Below are 22,442 nucleotides of genomic sequence, written 5' to 3' on the forward strand. Positions count from 1 at the left end.
CGGTATATGTGCTCTGTCTTCGGCCATTAATTGCACGGCTTCATACCTTTATTGTCTCGTCTTTGATGAGAATATAGCTGTTTACATCGCATGCGGCGATTACAATGCGGTTGTTACAATGACCGCGTTGTTACATCGCAGCACCATTACAACGCAAGTCGTTACAATGACTTGTTGTAGGGGGCGTGCTGGACTTAGGAATAGTATAATTTACTATTCCAACTCCAGTGTGTGCAACAGTATGCAAGGTATTGGAATAGTAAATTATACTATTCGGTATTTTAGAGCGCCCCCTACAGCAAGTCATTATAACGACTTGCGTTGTAATGGTACTGTGATGTAACAACGCGGTCGTTATAACGACTGCGTTGTAATCGCATGTGTTGTAAGGCATGCGATGTGATGGCTGTTTCCCCTTTGCTGTACTCATTTCTCACCTGCGACGTAATTTGCTTGATTCCTCACTGATGGCATTGTGCTACCACTTCTCGAGTGCATTCCAACGTTTTTCCCCTCACTTTATATTAAAGACTACTATAGGGTTTGTGGTTCCGTTCTTGGGCTGTTCCAGCTAAATATTTTTGTCACATTGATGTGCACAGTGTGGAAAGTGGAGCAGCTGGACACTGAAAGGTGGCTCAGGTCGTAGTATTAAACATACAAGTAATAATGGGGTCCTATACTGATTAATAGTGTGCTAGCGTGTTGTTTAAAATAAGGGTGAGGACAGTGTAACAGCCTATCCACTATGCCTCTTTTGTTGTATCTAGCCTCACACATGCAGACTGTCATCATTTCAAACCTACACTCTGGAATTCCACATTGCTTGTTCATATTCTTCTACCTGTTCTCACAAGTCACGTGCTTTTGCTTTTCACAGCGCAAACATGTTGAGAATATCTCAACTCTACACCTGTTCCATGAGTGACAACCGTCTTCCTCGTTTTTTTCCTGTCCAGCCTAGAGAGAACGATGCAACATGGAATGTTGAGTTTGTCATTCTTTGATTGAACATCCAGTTGGGCCAATGGAAGGTAGAGAGGAAGGAAGAGAAAACCATTATGCTCCGGGTGAGGCTTCACTTGTTATGTTATGTTATCCTGTTTTATAAAGCTCACAGCTGCCCCGGCAAGGAGGCGTCCCAGCGCTGAAAGCAGAAACATATAAGGCTGCTATTAGAAGAAAAAACTAAAGCTGGGAAAGAGGTATCTTTTGATGGCCTTACGGAATGCCAGGTAGTTATTCATGCCGCGGATAGATATTGCCAAAGCGTTTCAAAGTTTGGCAGCCAATAAACAGAAAGAGCGCCCACCAGCCCGAACCTTTCTCACCCGGGGAAAAGCCGCCAGATGTCCCATCGAGCGAAGTTGATGAGAGGGAGAGTAGGGAGACAGCAAGTTCGCCAGAATGCCAGGAGAGGAGAGGTTCAGGATTTTAAACAAGATACAGAGGGCCTTGAATTCCACGCGGTTGGCTACAGGCAACCAATGTAACCGACGAATGGCGCTGGAGGTGGGGCAGGATCTAGGAAGGCCAAGAAGAGTTCTGGCAGCAGTGTTTTGAACTCTCTGCAGTCTCAGGACTTCGGTCTTGTTGGACCCTAAGTAGAGTACATTGGCACAGTCGAGTCTTGACAGGATGGAGGCCTGAACAATCATCTGCCTGATGGGTGGATCCAAAAACCCCAGCAGCGGTTTGAGCCCCCGTAAGATGCCAAAGCAAGTCCCTGACACTTTCTTGGTTTGATACTGAAAGCTGAGGGCGGAGTCCACCCAAACTCCTACATTTTTCACCACCTACTTGGGGGTGGGTGCAAAACCCAATATGGCCGGCCACCAACATTCGCACCACAGCTCTGAGTCTCTCTGTTGGACCCGGCCTCGTGGCGTGGTCCTGACTTCCCGGGGGTTGGGCCCGTTCCCCGCCCTAGCCTCCACGAGCTACCCGTTCGGGCTGCACAAGGTCACCTACACCTCGGGGCTCCGCCATTTTGTCGCCTGCCACGTGACCCTGCACACCAGTCCTCATGACTCCGCTCAACCCGGCCTCGACCCCAGCAAGGCCCAGACATTGAGGCACCAAGAACTGGCCAGGGGGTATCACGTGAACACCTCATCGCCCTGGCGGAGGGCGGTATCGATGGGACCCCCAACTGCCCCCACACACCGAGGTGCGATCGGCCTCCATCTCTCCTGGGCCGGGCGCCTCTCCTGCTGGGCGTCTGGCCGCTCCCAACCCGGCCTCTCCGCCCCCCGGGCGCAAGGGTCCGGACATCAAAGGGCTCCAGACCTATATCTGGGGCGACCCCGCCACAGACCGGCAGTTGTATCCCGGAGTCGAGAGCCCTGCTGATTGAATCGCGGCCGACCCTACGGAGAAGAACTCTTGCTTGAAACCACCACGAGCCCTGCAGACTGCGTCGCGGCTCCTTCTTGCTGAAACCTTGAAGCCCCCCGGAACATCGGGGCCCTGCTGACGCTGTCGCGGCCCAACCTCGCTGAAACCTCCCTCGGAGCCCTGCTGACGACGTCGCGGCTCGAGCTGAGCAGAAACCATCTTGAGAGTCCCGCTGACCTGGTCGCGGCTCCCCACGAACTGAACGCCAGAGCCCTGCTTACACCGTCGCGGCTCGACCCCTCCGAGACCCGGAGGTCCTCCAGCTTGAGGATAAGAACTGGGCCCCAGGTACCCTCGTACCAAGCTCCTGCCAAAGACTGTCCCGCTACCCCTTCCCTCCTAAAAGAGACACTGAGACTTTTGCGGATCCCTTGATCCCCTTTTTGTGTAAATATTGAACCCGTAACCTTTTAAAGTGCTGATAAAGAATTGCTCATCTTGAGACAACCTCCTTGAGTCCGGTGTGGTGGTGTTACTGTGCTAGTACATAATAGGAGAAGGATCTCCCAGGAGGCTTCTCTGCAGCGCTCGGCTACTTCGTACAGTGTGGGGGCCCCCCCCTGAGTGGTCTCGCCGACTCCTCGGGGTCCGCCTTCCAACACTCTCCCTACCAGCAGAACCTTCGACTTGCTGGAGTTAAGTTGGAGACAGTTGGCACTCATACTCACCCAGCGATGGCCGCTGTGTGTCATCTGCATATGATACAATAGTAAGCCCTCTGCTCTTGGCCAAGGCTGCTAACGGTTGGACATAGATGTTAAAGAGCGTAGGGCTCAAGGCTGAGCCCTGTGGCACCCCTTGGTTCTTAGAATGAATTGTGGAGGCGAATGGAGGGGCCACTACCTGCAAGGTCCTATTAGAAAGGAAGGAGGCAAACCAGACCAGGGTAGGGCCCACAATACCCGCCTCCTCCAACCTTTGCAGCAGGATCTGATGAGAGACCGTATCAAAAGCAGCACTGAGGTCTAAAAAAATCAGAGCCGATGTGCGACCCTCATCTAGAGCTAGCCTAAGATGCTCGGTGACACCTAGGAGGGCGAACTCAGTACTGTGGCCTGGGAGGAAGCCATTCTGAGAGATACAACTTGACGATAGGCGGTGAGGTATATCCTGCGCAAACATATAATGGTTGAAACAATAAGAGGAAACAAGAATATCACAGAGTTGCATCCAAGGGAACAAAACAGCCACCACCCAACACTGTTTACTACAATTAAGAATAATTGTAAAAGTTTGAAGAAATTATAGTTCCCTGAGCACACTCAATACATATTAACTTCAATTTATAGTTCATGAAAGTTAATTTTTAAGTCACAAGTTTGTGTGTTTACAGATGAGAACCATATCCGATCTTCATCTTCCGTTGTAGATTCTGGTTATAACTTTGATATTGTCCTGCGGAGACTTGTTTAAATAAAAGACGCAGTGTTACCCGGACATAGAGTAGTCCAAATCCATTCAAAACTTAGTTCGAAAAAAAAGGTTTATTTCATTCCGGCATAGAGAGAACAGCCAACACGTGTTTTGTCTATGGTTAATAATCCAAAAGACTTCCTCAGGGCCTAGTTCCAAATCTCAGTTAGCTTTAGCTTGAAAAAGTGAATGAATGAAAAGGGGTTGGCCAATTTAATGTCTGCCAGCCCAACTAGATATTTCCTTAGCAGTATTATCCGTTACCCTAAATCCAACTTGTAAGTAGCTTGAGCTGGAAATAATAAGTGCGGTTGGCCAAATATGTGCCTGCCAGCCCAACTAGATGCTTCCTTCGGAAAAGTATTCCGTTACCTCTAAGTACGAGGCGAAGAGTAAAGGCGTATCTTGCCTCACTCAACAAGTCTCCGCAGGACAATATCAAAGTTATAACCAGAATCTACAACGGAAGATGAAGATCGGATATGGTTCTCATCTGTAAACACACAAACTTGTGACTTAAAAATTTACTTTCATGAACTATAAATTGAAGTTAATATGTATTGAGTGTGCTCAGGGAACTATAATTTCTTCAAACCATTCTGAGAGATGTCCAGAAGATTGTTATTCTCTAGGAATCCTGTGAGAATAGAATTAATATAGGTCTCAGTGATCTAGAGACCCACGGCAGGAGCGAGATAGGGTGAAAGTTTTCCAGTTTAGCCATGTCAAGGGAAGGTTTTTTAAGCAGAGGTAATACCCTTGCTTGCTTCCAAGTACTGGGAACAACTGCCCTGGACAGGGATAGATTGATCACCTGGTTCAAAGACGTAAGGAGCACAAGTAATAATTTCATGAGTTGGTCAGGCTTGAGTGGGTCAGCACGTGTAGCTTTATATTAGTACCTATGCACCGAAAGACATCTTCAAAGAGATTGCAACACTTAGGCTACATATATCCCTCTAATCTCAACTGGTTTTCTGCATCCTTCCTGTGACCTGCTATCCTCACACCTCATCTTTCTTTTGGTTTCCCACAGTCTTTACTGGATATCCCTTTTGCCCCATCTCCCCTCCTATTTTCTGGCCGCCCTCACTCTTAAGGATGTCCTCACGCCTCATCTATGAATCCTTGTCCTCGCTACTCTGGTTCGGCTATCCTCACAATAAATCTCGCATCAGGTGCCCCTAATTTACCCACGGTGGCCAAGATAGCATCCCTAGCCTAGTTTTGGCTTGTGTAGCCAGGCTCAATTACTCCTAACTCCTCATGCCAACTGCAGTTGTGACTTCATTCGGCTCTTTTCTGACCCCTAGATAGCACTCCATTCTCTTAATGTCCCACTTACCACTAATCTTCCTGTGCCATACCTTGCGTTTCACCTACTCTCTCGTCTTCAGAGAAGTTCTAGCCTAACCACTTTTGCCGCCCCATCACCCCTGCCCCAGGTCACTACTTAGGCATCTAAAAAATCGTGTGTGCACAGTTCATTCCAGTTACCAGAGACCCCTCATACCCACCCACGTACACTCATAATATTATCCATTTCCTGACCTTCCCCAAAAAACACATGCTCCTGTCATTCCCACCCGCTTTGCGTGGTCATTCGACCCCGAAACCCCTCGCCTTTGGTTATTTCCACCTCCTTCTGCCCCTTCTGCACGATCCTATAGAAGAGCAGGGATATGGCTTGTTCCTCGGTCGATGACTCGTATCTGTCGCACGTTCTCTCCGTCATTCGGATTCATCAAGTCCTTGAAGCAGGTAGGGCCGGTCAAGCTGAAGGTGGCGCACACACAGTCCTGCAGCCATTGCACCCGCCAATCGTTCTTTCTTCCCAGCACAGTATGTTTCAACTCCGAGCATCCCTTCACTATGACAACAGGCCATGGGCAGAGTTACGGAGTATCACTAAGTGAACTGCATGTGCTTTCATGCATACATTGTTTAATTAAAACTGAAAATGGACAAAAGATCCCCAGGGTCATTCCACCAATTTGACATCTATCGTATACAAGTGTACAGTACTGTCGCAATGAGACCTATGTTGGACATTGGCAAACTGGGGGCATATTTCCAACAATACATACCTCCTTCTTTTCAAATAAACACGGGGCACAAGTCCTAAACGAACGCTGGTGTTCCACCCACAGAAATACATACGCCTGAAGAGGAGAGCATGCGGATTAAAGCATGCGTCCCGTCGCAGCACTAAACTTTTGAAAAGATGGTGGGACATGCACCCACCATTAGCCATTTGCAGGTAACGTTTTTGAAAGGACACACACAACAGCCAATCCTAATTGTGGGAGGAGTCAGACCCCACCAAGTACAGACAACAGATCGCCTAACAGCGCAAGCGCTGTATAGGCTCGACCTAAAAATTTGAAAATAATGCAGTAATATCACAAAATGTGCCTCAATACGCCACATAATTTGCCTGTTTGTGCCACATAATTTAGTCAACTCGGCCACAATATTATACTCTCCCCAGCCGCATAATTGCAGGGGCCCTGTATACCTATAATTATGTTACATCTAGAGTTTAGGACCTATGGTCATGTTCAGAGTCCGTTTCTAGGTCTTTGACTTTAAACTATCTTCTGATGGGAGCCTGCACTCTGTCTTTAAATGTACTGGAGTGTGATGGTGCATCCTGCTGTTCATTTGTGGACAGTTGCCAATGTGCTAATATCAGCGTTTCGCCACTATGAACTCACATCGGTCCACCCAGCAGGCTAGTTAGGTTTTGTAAGGCCCTGGAGAAAAATGTATCATGAGGTCCTGTTCTAAGTTCTCCCCCAAAACGTTTTTGAACATCTGTAGCAAATGTTTCCCTCTCTTAGATATTGCAGTGTCACTGGTCAAAAGTTGGGAGTATTTATGTACACTTTTACATAGATTTAGGAGTGCACTTTGGAAACAAGAAATATTGAGCTTTTTAAAATTGTGTGGGCAGGGGGCGTGGCTTGGACGCCGATTAAGATGGCCGCTTAGACCCGGAGCTCCGCCGCACCGGGATGGACCCGGATTGATTATAACAGTTTCCAACCTTTTTTCTCAGCACCGCGGAGACGGTCCAGCTAGCGGAACGGGATGTGCACCTGGGGAGCCAAGGGTGATCCCTCTTGCGTTCGAAATACGCTATCTTCGCCGCGCTGAATGCGCTCCTCAGAACGCCCGCCATTTTGTCTCCTCAGCAACGCTCGCCTGTAACCGGCGCGCGCGCTTGGAACAGCAAGTTCTTCCCATGTTTTCAGACGCGCTCTGCTCTCCATGAGTAATTCCTACTTACTAATCGCTTTTCAAGGAGCAGCTGTATGAAGGACTCACTACAACTGAATAGGTGAATATCTCTGTGGTTTTGAGCTGTTCCCCGAGGATTACATATCTGCTTTAACCCTTCAGAGGAATGACTTAATTTGTTTTCTACGCTTTTGTGACGCTTGGAGATGGATTTTATACCAGGGGCTCTTTCTCTATGACTTGTGTGCAATCTTGAGGATACCTCTGCCAAGCCTTATGTGGTACTAAACGTGGTATTGGACAACCATATTTAATCGCTTACTATGTGTGGAAACACCTCCTAATATCTGCTCACATTATTTTCAACCCCGGAGTTTTTTCAATGACCTTTCCAAGTCTCCTCTATTACTTCTGATAATCGCTGGGCTGTTTGGGTCTGGTCTGGTCATGTAGACATATTGACAATCCCTGCCTCTGAACCCAGATTGTTGTGTTGGCTTGCTTATTTGACTTTCGCTCACTGTCGTTGGCACGTTTCAAGCTTCTATGGGCAAGCTTCGCAATCCGAAGTTTGTCTTTGTGCCTTCGAAGGCTCCGCCTTCCTCTGCCTCCTCCTCACCATCAGGCCATTCACCTCAGTCTCCTTCCATAGAGCAAATGGCGACAGCAGGTCCCTCCCGCTCTTCTTCATCACAATCTTCTTCCAGCAAATCTTCTCCTCCTGTTTCCTTACCTAAGCGCATGAAGCCAGACTCCTCTCCTCCTCCACCTGAGTCATCTCCACCCCCTATCTCTATGGAGTTAATACTTGAGGAGATTCGCGCTTTGCGCCCATTCGTGGAGGAGACTAACGCTAAGATGCAGCTTTTTGAGGACAAATGGTCAACTATGGAGGCCCGTGTTTCTTCTGTGGAGCAGCAGGTTCCAGAAATTCAGTCAAATTCCCATCGCATTTCCTCTTTGGAGAAGTCTCTTCTTGCCCTTCAGCAGCATACTGAGGATTTGGAAAACAGGAACAGGAGGAATAACCTGCGCGTTTATGGCCTACCGGAATCTTTGGAGGGGGATGATCCTGTCACGTTCTTCTCTTCTTTCCTCCTGAAGTTGTTAGACCTCCCTGCTACCACCTCTCTTAGTATCCAACGAGCCCACAGACTTGGTCCTCGTTCCTCCTCCTCCACCAAACCGCGGGGGGTCATTATCCTCTTCCTTAAATTTACTGACCTCCTCCTGATCCTCTCCACAGCTCGAGCGAAACGCCAGATTTCTTGGATGGGTCAGAGAGTCTATCTCTCTCAGGATGTCTCTGGTGCCACTGCTGCCAGAAGAAAAGAATTTCTGTCTCTTCGCGCTCCCCTACGTTCTATGGGAGCTAGATATGGCCTTTTTCATCCTTGTACCTTCAAGGTAACTCACCAGAACAATACTTGGACTTTTCAAGACCCGGCTGAGCTCAAGAAATTCATCCACACTCAGACTAATGCTGGCATGGACACATCCAATCCTCCTACTGGTTGATTATTTACTTAATTGGTCTTTTTTCCTTACAGGTTCTTGCTGGAATTTTTCCCTTCTTAGTTGATTCTCCTTCTATCTGATGTGATTACATAATGGTTGTCGTTTGAGGTTTCTGTTTTTGCATATAATTGTTTGTTTGTGTACTGTTTACCTTCCCATGACCCCTGCATAACATGTTTCTTTTTTCTTTCCCCAGATTCTTTGTTTGACCAACCCTCTTGTAATCCTCTCCATATCATTTAATCCGTCTTCCTCATAATCCGTCCTGTTGCGGTGGGTTGTTGCTCTCCGGCTCGGAGGGCTGTTCTTGTCGAATCCTCCCACACCCCATCGTCGTCATCTTCTCATCTCCCTTCCCCCTTCAGGTATGTTTCCTTCAGTCGTCCGTTTTGGATATGTACTGTCTCTTCTTCTTCTCCTCTTTCTCACCCCTCTCCTTCCTTTCCTCTTTCCTTGCTCTCTCTTTCACCATGTTCTTCGACTTTCTTTTGTCTTGCTCTTGTCTTTCCTCTGCTCGTTATTCTCCTTTGTGGCGTTTTTTGGTTTTATTCCTTTTCTCTGTTCCTGACACACTTTATTGTGATTTAATTTAAAGTTATTTCATGGAATGTGAAAGGTTTTGTTAGCCCTATTAAGCGGCAAAGAGTGCTTTCCCATCTAGCCTCCTACACTCCTGACTTGGTTCTTTTGCAAGAGACTCATCTCTCTGAGGCGGAGTCTCTTAAGTTAAAAAGAGGTTGGGTGGGAACGGTTTTATTTTCTCCTACCTCTAACAAAAAGAATGGTGTGGCCATTTTGTGTCACAAGAAGTTAAAATGTAAAGTTCTCTCTCAAGAAAATGACACTGAGGGTCGTTGGGTCTTAACTAAACTGTTAATTAATTCTGTTTCCTTAACTGTTTTTAATGTATATGGCCCCACTCACCCTGATTGTAACTTTTGGCCTCTAATAACTTCTAAATGTTTCCAACACAGTGATTCTTTGTTCATTCTAGGGGGGGATTGTAATCAAATTGTTGACCCGTTTCTTGATCGCAAATCCTCTGCCCGCTTCACCCCCCACAAATCACATACACAATTCCTTGACACTATCTCCAAATCTCACCTTCTTGACTCTTGGAGACTGTTCCATCCTGACTCTTTAGACTACTCGTTCTTCTCACCCCCTCATGCCTCCTTCTCCCGGATTGACTATATATTCCTCTCTCAATCTCTCTCTCAAAATCTTCTTTCCTCATCCATAGAGCCGATAGTTATCTCAGACCATGCTCCTATTGTCACCGTTTTTGACCTTCTTCCCCCTCACCCCAAATCCTCCCGCTGGCGCTTTAATAACTCTCTCCTCCTAGACCCCCTTTTTTCTTCTTCCTTCCTCTCCTTTGCCACGGAATTTTTCCTACTTAATTCTGATCCTTCTTTACCCCCTCATGTTATTTGGGACTCTTTCAAGGCTACGGCCCGCGGCTTTGTGATTGACTTTGTCTCAAAGAAAAAGAAATCTTATCTTAAGAAACAAAAAGACCTTCTCTCTCATATCAAATCCTTAGAACATAAATTTTACACCTCTTCTACTCCAACTGTTGTACCAGACCTTATACGTGCCAAACTCGAGTTCAACAAAATTTCTACTGACAATGCGTCCTCATTGCTTCTCCGCAGCAGCGCCCGCTACTACGGTGGTCGTAACAGGTCAGGTAAACTTTTGGCCAACTATCTTAAGTCCCGCAAGGAGCGTAACCTGATTGATTCAATATACTCCAACGATAACCATCTCCTCCACAAGGAAGAGGATATACTCGCCCAATTCCAGAAGTTCTACCAATCTCTTTATACCCCTGAATCCCCCCCTTCGACTACTCTCATTCAGTCCTACTTGGACAAAATTCCTGCCCCCTCTGCCTCTCATCTTAATTTCCCTGATCTTGAGCTTGGCCTCTCTCTCACCGAACTGGACAGCGCCTTAACATCTCTAACCAAGGGTAAATCTCCGGGTCCAGATGGTTTTTCCGTGGAATTTTATCTACATTTTTCAGATCTTTTGCTCCCCAAACTTCTCTCCCTCTTTCAATCCTTCTTCACCTCCGGCACGGCTTCTGGTACCTTTCACGAGGCTACCATTTGCTTAATACCCAAAGATGGTCGTGACCCGCGATTCTGTAAGAACTATCGCCCAATATCCCTCGTTAATGTAGATTATAAATTATTTGCTAAACTTCTTGCCCGACGTTTAGATTCTTTCCTCCCACACCTTATCGGTAAGGAACAATGCGGTTTCGTAAAGGGTAGACTTACCTCAGATAACTCCCGTCTTTTTCTTAATGTTCTCAATAAAGTACCTTCTCTTAACTCCTCTCTAGCTGCTATATCAGTGGATGCCGAGAAGGCTTTTGATAGAGTAGATTGGTCCTTTATGTTCGCCTCCCTTCGTTGGCACGGCTTTGGCCCTAATTTTATCTCTCTTGTTTCTCTACTTTATTCCTCTCCTAAAGCGTCTGTATTAGTTAACGGCCGAACGTCCTCTTACTTTCCTTTGCGGCGTGGTGTCCGCCAGGGCTGTCCTCTCTCCCCTTTACTTTTTGTTCTGGCTTTAGAACCGTTTCTCTCGTCCATTAGAAACAATATTTCTATTTCTGGCTTTCCTTATGATAAAACCCACTTGAAACTCTCTGCGTATGCAGATGACATTCTTTTGTTTATTTCCGATCCTGACCAATCCATTCCGGCCTTATTAATTGAGTTTAACTCCTTTTCCCAAGTTTCTGGTTACAAGATCAATTCCGATAAAACTGAGATTCTCCCTCTTACTAAATTTTGTCTCCCTCACCAGTTTTCGGCCACCGGGTTTGCATGGAATCCCTCTAAAATTAAATACCTTGGAGTCTGGTTCTCCAACTCCATTTCTTCATCCATTCGGCTCAACTTCACTGCCGTACTATCCCGTATAGATAAATTGCTCTCTTCTTGGAACCCCCTTTTTCTCTCCTGGTGGGGTCGGCTAGATTCGATCAAAATGATGATCTCTCCCATTCTCATATACATTCTTTCCATGCTCCCCGTTCATATCCCTGATGTCTATTTCAAACGCATTGATTCCTGTCTTTCTAAGTTCCTTTGGAATAATAAAAAATCGAGAATTGCCCTTACTGCCCTTCGTAAACCAAATGCTAACGCCGGAGTCAACTTTCCGGATTTCCGTCTCTACCATAAATCCTTTTCTCTCCGTCAGGCTTCTAATTGGCTGGTCCTTACACCTTCCCCTCTAGCTCCTCTTTGGCTCTCCATTGAACGTTCACTCCTCTCTCCTTTTTCCCTTTCTGAAGTTGTACATTTCACTGCTAAGAATTTAACCACCCCTCTACCCCTGTTTAAACACACTACCTCTCTACTACATGCTCTAGTCCGCTCGGACCCGATCTCCCGCGAATCTTTTTTGGCTTCCCCGATTTGGTACAATTCACTTATTCTCCTCCATAATCGCCCTATTTGCTGGACTGCGTGGAGATCTAAGGGGCTGATATGGGTTAACCAGCTTTTTGATGGCTTTCTCCCGTGTTCTTTTCCTCGATTCCGACTCTTGTTTCACTGTCCCCAGTCTTTCCTCCATAGATTCTCTGTCCTAATGGCCATTATACTTGAGGTCTACTACTCTCTCCCCTCGTCACCCTCTTCTGTTTCCCAGTCCTCGCTTCTTCAGATTCTCTCTACTCTTCCCAAAGCCTCTCTTATTTATAAGTTTTTCTCTTCCCCCAATCCGACTCGTCCAAAATCCAAATTGGAAACTGCTTGGGAGCTTGATTTGGGCTGTGAATGGTCTATAGTTGTTTGGGACAAAGTCTGGGTCAGATCTTTAAAAATCTCCCGTTCTGCCTCACTAACTCAGTCTATGTTCTTTCTATATCATAGACTTTATCTCTCTCCCCTTTCTATTTCTCGCTTCTCTCCTGATAAGGATTCTACCTGTTGGACCTGCTCTGCCCCTAATGCTGATCTGTATCATTTACTTTTTCTATGTCCTTCTGCTCTAGTACTTTGGGATCAGGTGTGGTCTTATGTCTCTCGCTTATTCTCTATCTCTATTCCGTATTCTATCCCTCTTCTTTTCTTAGGTAGTATTTCTGACGCTCTTGACATTCCTTCTAGTTCCTCAGGCCTATTAGATCTCATGTTGGCTCTGGCTTTCCAGCACATTGCTTCCAACTGGAAGGATCTTTCTAAGCTTTCGATACAATGTTGGTGGAACTCCCTCTGTCACTATCACAGACTTGATGTTCGCTTCGCTGCTGCCTCCACTCCTACTCTTAACAGAGATCTATTCTGGTTGCCTCTCACAACTTATCTTGATTCTATGGCTCTAAAGTCGAAATCTGTTTCTCCTTTATCCTCTGAGAATTTCAAACCCCCATGAAGTACTCCGGCTCTACCCTTCCTCTTTCTTTCTTCTTCTCTATTCTCTTTATCTTATTATATTTACATTCTCATTCCCTGCCTTTCAAATATTCCCTACTCTTGGCTTATTTGCTCTTTCTATTTTATCTATCTTCTGTCTGACTATAGCATTTACTCTTCACTAAGACGCCTCATATCTCCCTTTCTCTTTCTTTTCCCTTCTTTCCTTTCTCCTCTCCTTTTCTCTCCTTTTCCCCCTCTTTCTTTTCCTTTCGGTTCCCTTTAAAATTTTATAAAATGCTTTCTGTATTTTTTCCTCAGGTTCCTAAGGTTTTTTGAACTTATAATGACCCTGTAATATTTTTTCTCTCCTTTTGACTTTGTATGACAATGCTCTTTATGTGACCTGTATTTGTCGTTCGCTATGTTTCTCTTCAATAAAGCATTTCAAACATAAAAATTGTGTGGGCAAATACCATTGATCAAAACAAAGTATATTTTATATTTATGTGGAGACAGGTACCAATTGAAGAATTTTGGGGAGAACTGGTGATTAGTGCATTCTGTAACCTGCTAGGCCAAACACATTGCTTATAACACAATGGGATTTAAACTGATTTGTATTTTGTCTACAATATTTGTTCAAAGAAAGACCTGTTGCCTTTAACGCACTGGGCAGTATTGATGTGATGACCAGCACATGATATGGTATAAAGAAAAAGCACCAAATAGAATAATTTTGAAATGTACCTAGAAGAAGTAGGGTGATTTTATAACAGGTTGGTGTCTATGAAGATGGGGCTATGCTGGGACAGATTGAGGCACATGCTGAGCGACAATATATCTGAAGTTTTCCCTGACATGTGATTGTCTCTGTCCCATCCCATCAGCCTTTCAGATTGCCTCTGGCCCCTCCCATCAGCCTTTCAGTTTGCCTCTGGCCCCTCCCATCAGTCTTTCGGTTTGCCTCTGGCCCCTCCCATCAGCCTTTCAGATTGCCTCTGGCCCCTCCCATCAGCCTTTCAGAGACACCGCCTGCAATGAACACTCACCATTAATCGTCAATTGGTATAGTAGCCTTTCTATGGTGCTTCCTGTAGCTTATTTCGGGGCCTCAAAGCGCTTTCCAAAAGGGCAATTTGGTAGGACCTCACAAAAGGTGGAATACAAAAGTGAGCATAGCTATCATTCAAGATCCTTTGTGCCACTTTTTACAAGACCCCTCATGTTTGCTGGTGATCTGAATGCCGTGGCTTTGACGTTCATTATCCTCAGGAACTGGGAGATCCAAGGGTTGTAGGGCCGGACAAGAGATGACCCCTTATGGAATATGGTTGGAGTCTATCTTAGTGCCTCAAGGTTTTGTGCTACTTTTGCACCGTTGCTTCACCAGTAAATGACGTCATGGAGCCTACTCAGTTGTGATTGGCCCCTGATTTCTGGAGGCACTGATATACCTCAAGCAAACTTATTTATAGATTCACCCAAAAGAGTAAGAAACCCAACCACTGTTTGCTTTTTGATGCCACCAGTAGGTCACTTTATGTAGTCCACCCTTGAGCAATAGGAAGCCCTAGGCCAGGGAGGCATAACTAGCAGTAGCGGCTGGCAGGTAACGGGCTGGCGGGGAGGGGGACAAAATGCAAAAAAAAACATGTACTTCCCCACAGATGCTGTCTCTTAACCGTCGTCTCTCCGCTTCTCCAACGAGTCACGGAAGCAAACAGGCTCCCCTAAGCCAATCACAACACTGCAAAGCAATGTTCTGATTGGTCTGAGTGCCGTGGTTCTGCGCGCAGATGGGGACTATGAGCCTGTGCATGTTCCCCACCAGGCTGTGCATTACAGCCTGGTGGGGAACATGCAAAGTGCGCATGACTGTTTGGCCGGCCCAAGACGGCCGGTCAAACCGCCATGCGCACTTAAGTGCATGAACCCTTTCTCCCTCTGTACCACCATCCACGTCCGCCCTAACCCAGCCCTGAACCTATGAAAAATAAAAATATAATAACAGCGTTAATATCATTTTATTTTACCTTTTTCCTTTCCTGAGAGCAGTGGGAGGACGCTACTCCGCCTTAGAGGAGAAGACACCCCTCATAACTAGGCTAAGATAGGATAACTACTATAGAAGCACAAAAAGAAATGGGATAAATGCTTGCAAATAGTATACCCCCCGGCAATTGATACGGGTAGCATTCCAACCCATTGTTTTTTTGCATCAATGTCACCTCAGAATAGACTTAACATATGCAAATCAGCCTTGGTCTGGCCCCAATGGAAACAGTCCAGTCAGAACTGCCAAGCCAGATCCTCTCTGAACCGGAACACAAGCAAACCAAACGATGGGCTGAAATTCTAACTCGAGCATTTGCCAGTGGTTAGACCATTTGCAAGCTTTCCTCCCATCAACTCTTGTGTGTTTAAGTACCCTGTCCACCAATCGAATGCCCTGCCGGTTCTATTGAGGGTCAAGCGGACCGACATGTTTCCGACAGCTGTGCCCCTACTTGTCCTGCCATCGGATGCCCTACACTATCACTGTAGGTGCATCAGACCATCCACCCTCTTTAGAGCAGAAGGTCTGAAATATTTTCTTCAGCTTGGAATAGCAAGGGGAAACTGAAAGAAAAATTACTCCACACGCTAGGAGAAAGCTCCCAGGGTCATTTATTTTTTGTTTTTCAAAAACAAACTCCCACTTGGGGAGTTTGTTTGTGGAAAACAAAAAAGTTTGATAAGCCACCACTTGAAACATGGCAGATGCTCGCCACTCTTTCAGTGTCTTCAGAGGAGACTCTGCAAGTATGCCACTGGAGTTCTCTAACTATGGTGGGCGAAGGGTGGCGAAGGTAATGGCCCCAGATTTCAGAATTATTGGAATGCCAGATGTAAAATAAGCTACAAATGCAAACTCTTCAGTGAATTGGGCTCAAACCATGGCCAAGGGAGGAGGTCCGTTTCTGAACCCACCTTTTCTCAGCCACACAATTTGGAATCCGTCCGCAGCAAGTTTACAGCCCCGTTTATAGGCGTTGCTATTTGCAAGTCTCTATAAAACTTTATTCAATAAAACTGCATTTCAAAGTACACAGATCCCATGAATCAACCACACACTTTGTTAGTCATCTTTCTACGGAAATATGAGGCAAAACAAATGTGACTCGGCCTCCAAAGAGGCAAGAACACACGTCTGAGGGGCCACATAAATGGAATCACATTGCTTCAGTTACATAGAAGGAAGCAGAGCAAGTCCTTTATCTTTTGGTATCAATGGCCTGCAATGACTTAACAAGCAAAGTCATTTCTCAAGAAGCCATCTGTCTCGATAGAGGTCATAAAATACAAGACAATCAGGCCACAGAATATCACTGGAGCGTGGTCTTTGTTTACAGGCTCTCCAAGCAACGAGTGTGTGAGGCTGAGCTCAGATGCAGCCGCTGGACCTGTCTACACGTTCTTCTCTTGTGTATTTATTTAAAAATACATTTACAATGGAACCCTAAAGCCAGGCAGTTCAGAGCGGGTGCATGCCCTCGCTGCATAAGAGCCCCCCTCATTAGCCAGGATACAGTATTAGGGAGGTTGAGAGGAGGTCGGGAGTTGAGTTGGGCTACAGCCAGGGGCACTAGAATTATGCGGCAAGGGAGGTCCAAATTATGTGGCAGGGTTGATTAAACTGTGCAGGAAGAAAAGGCAAATCATGCGGCATAATGTTGAATATCTTGTGATAGTATTACTTCTTTGTTTTGTCATTTTTAAACAGGTGAAGGCTGTCTGAGCAGAGCATTCACATCATTAGGAACATTTTAACACCCGAATAGAGCAATAAGCAACGGAAAGGAACCAGTCAAGCTTTGGAAAGCTCCCTCCACTGTGCGGCACTGTGCTGCACTCCGGTTTTAGTAACTTTTGATCCGTTTGAGCTCCAAAGCATTTATTTTGTTAAATCGCATAATTCCAGTGGCCCTAGGTAAGGCCTATCACTGGAATGGGACCTCGAGCTGAGCCAGAGAGGTCTTGCCTCTTCATAATCATCCCTTCATATTGCCTATGCCAGTTATGCTACTTTTCTCTTTCAATTGATTCTTCGTTTTTAGGTCGAACCCGGGCAGCACATGTGCTGCTCTGCGAGGCATGCTGTATCGAGGCATGCCATAAAATCTCCGCCCATTTCCCGCCCATCCTTTCAATTGGCTCCTGTAACTGTCCTTGCAAAATCGTTCCTTTTTATTCATGAATAGGCTTATTAGGCCCTCCTAGGTACCGCCTTGTCTGCATTTGTAACCTCTCATAACAACTGGTCTTTTAACTTGTGTTGTTACATACTCTGCTTTAAAAGTCGGTGAGCACTATTTTCTTTAATGAAAAATGCGGGACAATGGCGGCCGCTTCCTGTATTAGCAGCGCACCCACACAGCACTTGTGGGACAATGGCGGCCGCTTCTTGTATTAGCAGCGCACCCACACAGCACTCGTGGGACAATGGCGGCCGCTTCTTGTAGATGGAATACGCTATACATGCTTTCACTTTAATAGTTGCTTCCCCCACACAGCACTCGCGGGACAATGGCTGCCGCTTCTTCTATACATATTTTTGTATCGGGCCGATGCCATAAACCTTAAATTGGGCAGAGAGACTAGCGGACAGTTGGTTATGCTCTTAACTATTTTCTTTCGCAGCACTTTGAGTTATTCCTAAAATCGATCTACTCATATCTTGCAGGGACATAAGTTGGTCCACCGTATATTTAACAAAGTCCAGAATCGTGGCTAGTTCCTAGTCCTCGTGGGTTGCAGATGAGCGCAGACGAGCTTGCTTTCAGCTCACCATAATTGCGTCCACCGCACAGGTGCTTGTTTATAGAGCACTCAGGTCCCGGGGACATAGTACGAATATCTAGAGCGCTAACCAATATTTTCCAATGATGAAGCTCAAGGAATAGAAAAATGATGGAGAACAACAAACTCCTGTTGCTTACGCCCACCCAGTCACAATCCTGAATAATAAAAGGCACAAACAAAATGCAGTTTTGCAGAAGTTGAACAGAAACAAAACACATAGTTTAAAATGAAACACTCTATGCGTTTCTTCCAAGTCTATTCCTATTCTAAAAAATGCTTGTAGAATATTACATCCATTTTATATTTCTTCTTTTTCACCTCTAGATCAATTCTTTCAGTCCTCGATCTGGTATAATACATTAATTAAAATTGATAATAAAACTATCTTTTGCAAAGCCTGGAGAGATAAAGGTCTATTATGGACTCATCAATATATACATAACCATTCACCTATCTCTTTTTCGCAAGCTCAATCCATCTTTCACTTCCCTCTTTCATATCAACACAGATTTCATCACTGATCTCTATATTTCTACCACGTACCTTTCACTTTATTCATTACCCATTTCTCCTCTTCCTATTTCATCTATACCAACATTACTTCTAAAAGCCCCTCCTGCTTCTCATATATATACCCACCTCACCTCTACCCCTGTTGATTGACAAAAATCAACCCTAGAATTACAATGGGAAGCAGATCTTCACACCTCCTTTCCTATTCCTTTGTGGAACAAACTATGACTTCAAATTTGCACGATATCGCGTGCTGCCAACTCAACTCAAACACTCTTTTTAGGTCTCGCGCCTAGCAATAAACTGCGTAGCAGTGTTCGCGCAGCGAGAGTCCTTTTGTCCGGGTTTTGAAAATCGACCTGGAAAATGCACACGCTCGTGCATGTGATTTTACCTTTGCGGCCTGCTATTGGTCTTTCCGTGCGTGTTCTTTTGTAAAATAGACACCAATAGGCCAGAGACGGGCGCATAGCTCCGCCCCTGGCCTATAGGTGTCTATTACGTGCATTTCCTGCCATATGGTTTCAATTATCGCGCCCAGACACGGGCGTGATAATTGAAAAGATATGGGTGCACGCGCACCACTCGCGATCGCCTTTCTCCTCCCTCCCCTTTGCCCCCTTGTTTTATTTTAACAGCATACCCTCCTACCGGCGGGCTTAAGACAGAAGGACCAGATTGAAAGAAAAGCCACGGGAAACTTTGACAAGGACCGCCTCCTATCCTACTTAGAGAAGGAAGCACTGGAGCAAAAAGACCGTGCGGATTATGTTCCTTTCCCTGGAGAAAAAAAAGGTGATTTTGCTGGGGAGCTTCATAGTTGTGAGACACCAAGGATTGGAAACCCGCTAACCTGTTCTTTTGTTGTTTCTTTATTCCTCCTTTAAAGTGTGTGATTGCTGCCGCACCCACCAGCCTGTATGTGCAGGCCTTTCTCTTCGCATCTGTTGATACAAGTGTTGGGCATTCTAAAATGGCATCACCCATCTGTCTGGTTTCCATGACTAATGCAAGCTTCTTGTACGTGTACCATGGGTGGATGCAGTGATACCGTTGCATGCCTCTTCGATGAGCGTACCTTGTCTTGCTTCTCAGTCACAGTATAGCCACGTGTTTCTGTGCTCTCTGCCTCAGACAGAAGGTTCGCTAGATTTTAATGAGCCACATTCCAAGTGAAGCTGGAACAGAATCGTCTTGTTTAATGGACCCCGGGCAGCAGTCAGCAGGCCTGCAGGAGGTTAGCTTGACACTGTTGTAGACCACATGATGTGCACGGGATTTTCATGCATAGTTGTTTCTGTTTTCCTAAGATCTGTATCCGTGTTGTCCCTTGCGGATTTCTCCCTATGCTTCTCACATCTTTCTCCGATAAAGACGGTTTGCAGCACCGTCAGTAATGTGAGGCCCTGCGGATTATGTAGACTGACTGTCGCGACATTGGCTGCAACAGAAATGTCTGACCTTTGTGTAGTTAGAAGTGTGTAACCATTGGCAGTTAACACGTCATTACCAGCAAGACACCGGAATACATCTCGTCACTCTCGAGTCAAAAAGTATGTAAAGCATTCATTCATGGTCAATTCTTTTAGATCTCTGTTCATCAGTACTCTACAATGTATAAAATCGCTCTTTAAAATGTTTATTAGGAGTTGACAAATAACTTTGTTTTGTTTTTAGCCAGAACACTAATAAAGCTTAAATGGCAAACAGACGGCGCTAGACAGGTTGAGTGTGTGTGGTTGAGTGTGTGGTTGAGTGTGTGTGGTTGTGTGTGTGTGGTTGTGTGTGTGGTTGTGTGGGTGTGTGTGGTTGTATGTGGTGGTTGTGTGTGGTTGTGGTTGTGTGTGTGGTTGTGGGTGTGTGTGTGGTTGTGGGTGTGTTTGTGGGTGTGGGTGTGTTTGTGGATGTGTTTGTGGTTGTGTGTGTGTGGTTGTGTGGTTGTGGGTATGGTTGGGTGTGGTTGTGTGATTACACATCACATAATTACACTGTATTCAATACAACATAAATACACTCCACATACCACTCAGTACTACATAATTGCACGTCACATAATTACTCTCTACTTAATGCAAGATACACTCCACACAATACCACTCTGTGCCACATAATAACACAACACATAATTACACTGTACTCAATGCAACATAAATACTCACCTTTCGCTCAAGTTTGTGCTATATAAAAAAAACTTTTTTAAAAACAATTGCAATGCAATAGGTCTCACATTACTGAATCTTTGAGCTGCTATTGCTGTTGCATTATTATTAGCAATGCCAACAGCTCAAACTTTAATAATGCGAGACCTATTGCATTGAAAATACTTGTTTTATTTATAACCGCCTTCTAATCACTCCTGTTTCTTTATACAAATTTGATAGCGCCACTTCATTGTCTTGTTGGTCTTGTTCTGCATCAATTTCTGTTATTAAACATATTTTATTTGAATGTCCCACCACCTATCAATTTTGGTTACAAGTGAGAAAAGAAATTAATTCTGTTTTTCATACACATATACCATCCTCCTTTACTAATCTATTTTTAGGTAGTCTTTCTGATGATTGGCATTGTTCTACTTTTAGAATCAATCATTTTTATTATGTGATATGCATTCAAAGTACACAGGGCAACTGCCTACAACCATCGGCCGGCAGAGCGAAACGGGATGGTCAGTACACAGCGCACAGGTCTACAGCCCAGAGGGTGACCCCGCAAAAAGATAAATTAGAGCAGTCCAGACCTGCAAGGCAATTGCTCGCGTATCACTTTTATGAGGAGAATTCGAAAGCAAAACAAATAAACAAACCCCCAACCCTCACCCCCCCCAAAAATTCCACCCTCTACGCATCAGCCTCTATCCTCGGGGGTCAACAGTCCTAATCAGAGATACGTCAAACTGCCCCTGTGGCCCCTGCCGGTTCCAAAGGGATAAGTTGAAGAATTTGCAAATATTTGGGGCACGTGACTTCCCGCAACTCCATTGACAGAAACGCAGGAAGGGACCCCAAAGCTTAGCGTATTCCGAGCCCTTCCCATCAACTCTGAGCGATAGGCGCTCCATTGCGAGAAGGTGCCAGAGTCTCTGGAGCCAGTCCCTCGGGTCTGGCGCAACCGGAGAGCCCCACTGTGCCAACAAAACCTGTCGCGCCGCAAGCAGCGCCAATGCAAGTTGTCTGCCCCGCAGCGTGCGCAAGGGAAAGGACTTGGGGTGAGGGAGACCCAGCAGTGTTTGCACAGGCTCCCGTGGCAACTTGAACTGAAACGCCTCGTCAAGATCATCCAAGATCGCCGCCCATTACCGCACCAGTTTCGGGAACCGCCACAGCAAATGAACGAGGGTGCCAGAGTGACCACACCCCCGCCAGCAAAGGCCAGATTTAGGAGGATCCCAAGACTGAATGCGCGCTGGAGTATAGTAACAGTATGCCGCCACCTTATAGGCAGATTCTGCTCCCGCCGTGTCAGACGCTGTGTGATGGGCGCGATAGAAAACATGCTCCCATTCCTTGCGTGTTAGAGGGCGTCCCAACTCAGTCTCCCACCTAACCTGCGCCTTCGACCGCTGCTGCTTAGGGCACGCCATTATCATTGCATAGAGTTCCGATATGAGTTTCCGGTCATCCTTCTTACAAACCAGCCAGCACTCAAAAGTGGTCAAGGGACGGGACATCAAGGCAAAATTAGAGGGTAGGGTCACCCAATGTGCTATCTGCGAGTAATGGAAGGCGTCAGCTTTTGGCAGGTCAAAATAGTCTTTGCGCAGGTGGGCGAAGGGGATCACACCCTCCGAATCAAAGAGGGAGCCCACTCTCTTGCATCTCTCCTCTCGCCAGCGCTGAAAAACAGGGGACGCACACCCCGGCGGAAAGTCAGGGTTGTCCACGATAGGGGTCATAGGGGAGGGGAACATGGTCCAACCCCTTGAGCCCACCAACTGATCCCACGCTTTAAGAGTCAGGGAAGTCACCGGTGACGAGTAGAGGCCCCATGCCCTATGTTTCCGCAGAAGCCAGAGCTCACGCCATATATTACAGCCAGCGACCGTCTGGTCCATAAAATTCCAGTGCTTGCTGGACAAAGGCCGGTTCCACTCCGTGATATATCGGAGGCAAGAGGCTTGGTAATACA

This window comes from Triturus cristatus, chromosome 12, assembly GCF_964204655.1.
Source record: "Triturus cristatus chromosome 12, aTriCri1.1, whole genome shotgun sequence".
In the NCBI taxonomy this organism is placed as follows: Eukaryota; Metazoa; Chordata; class Amphibia; order Caudata; family Salamandridae; genus Triturus; species Triturus cristatus.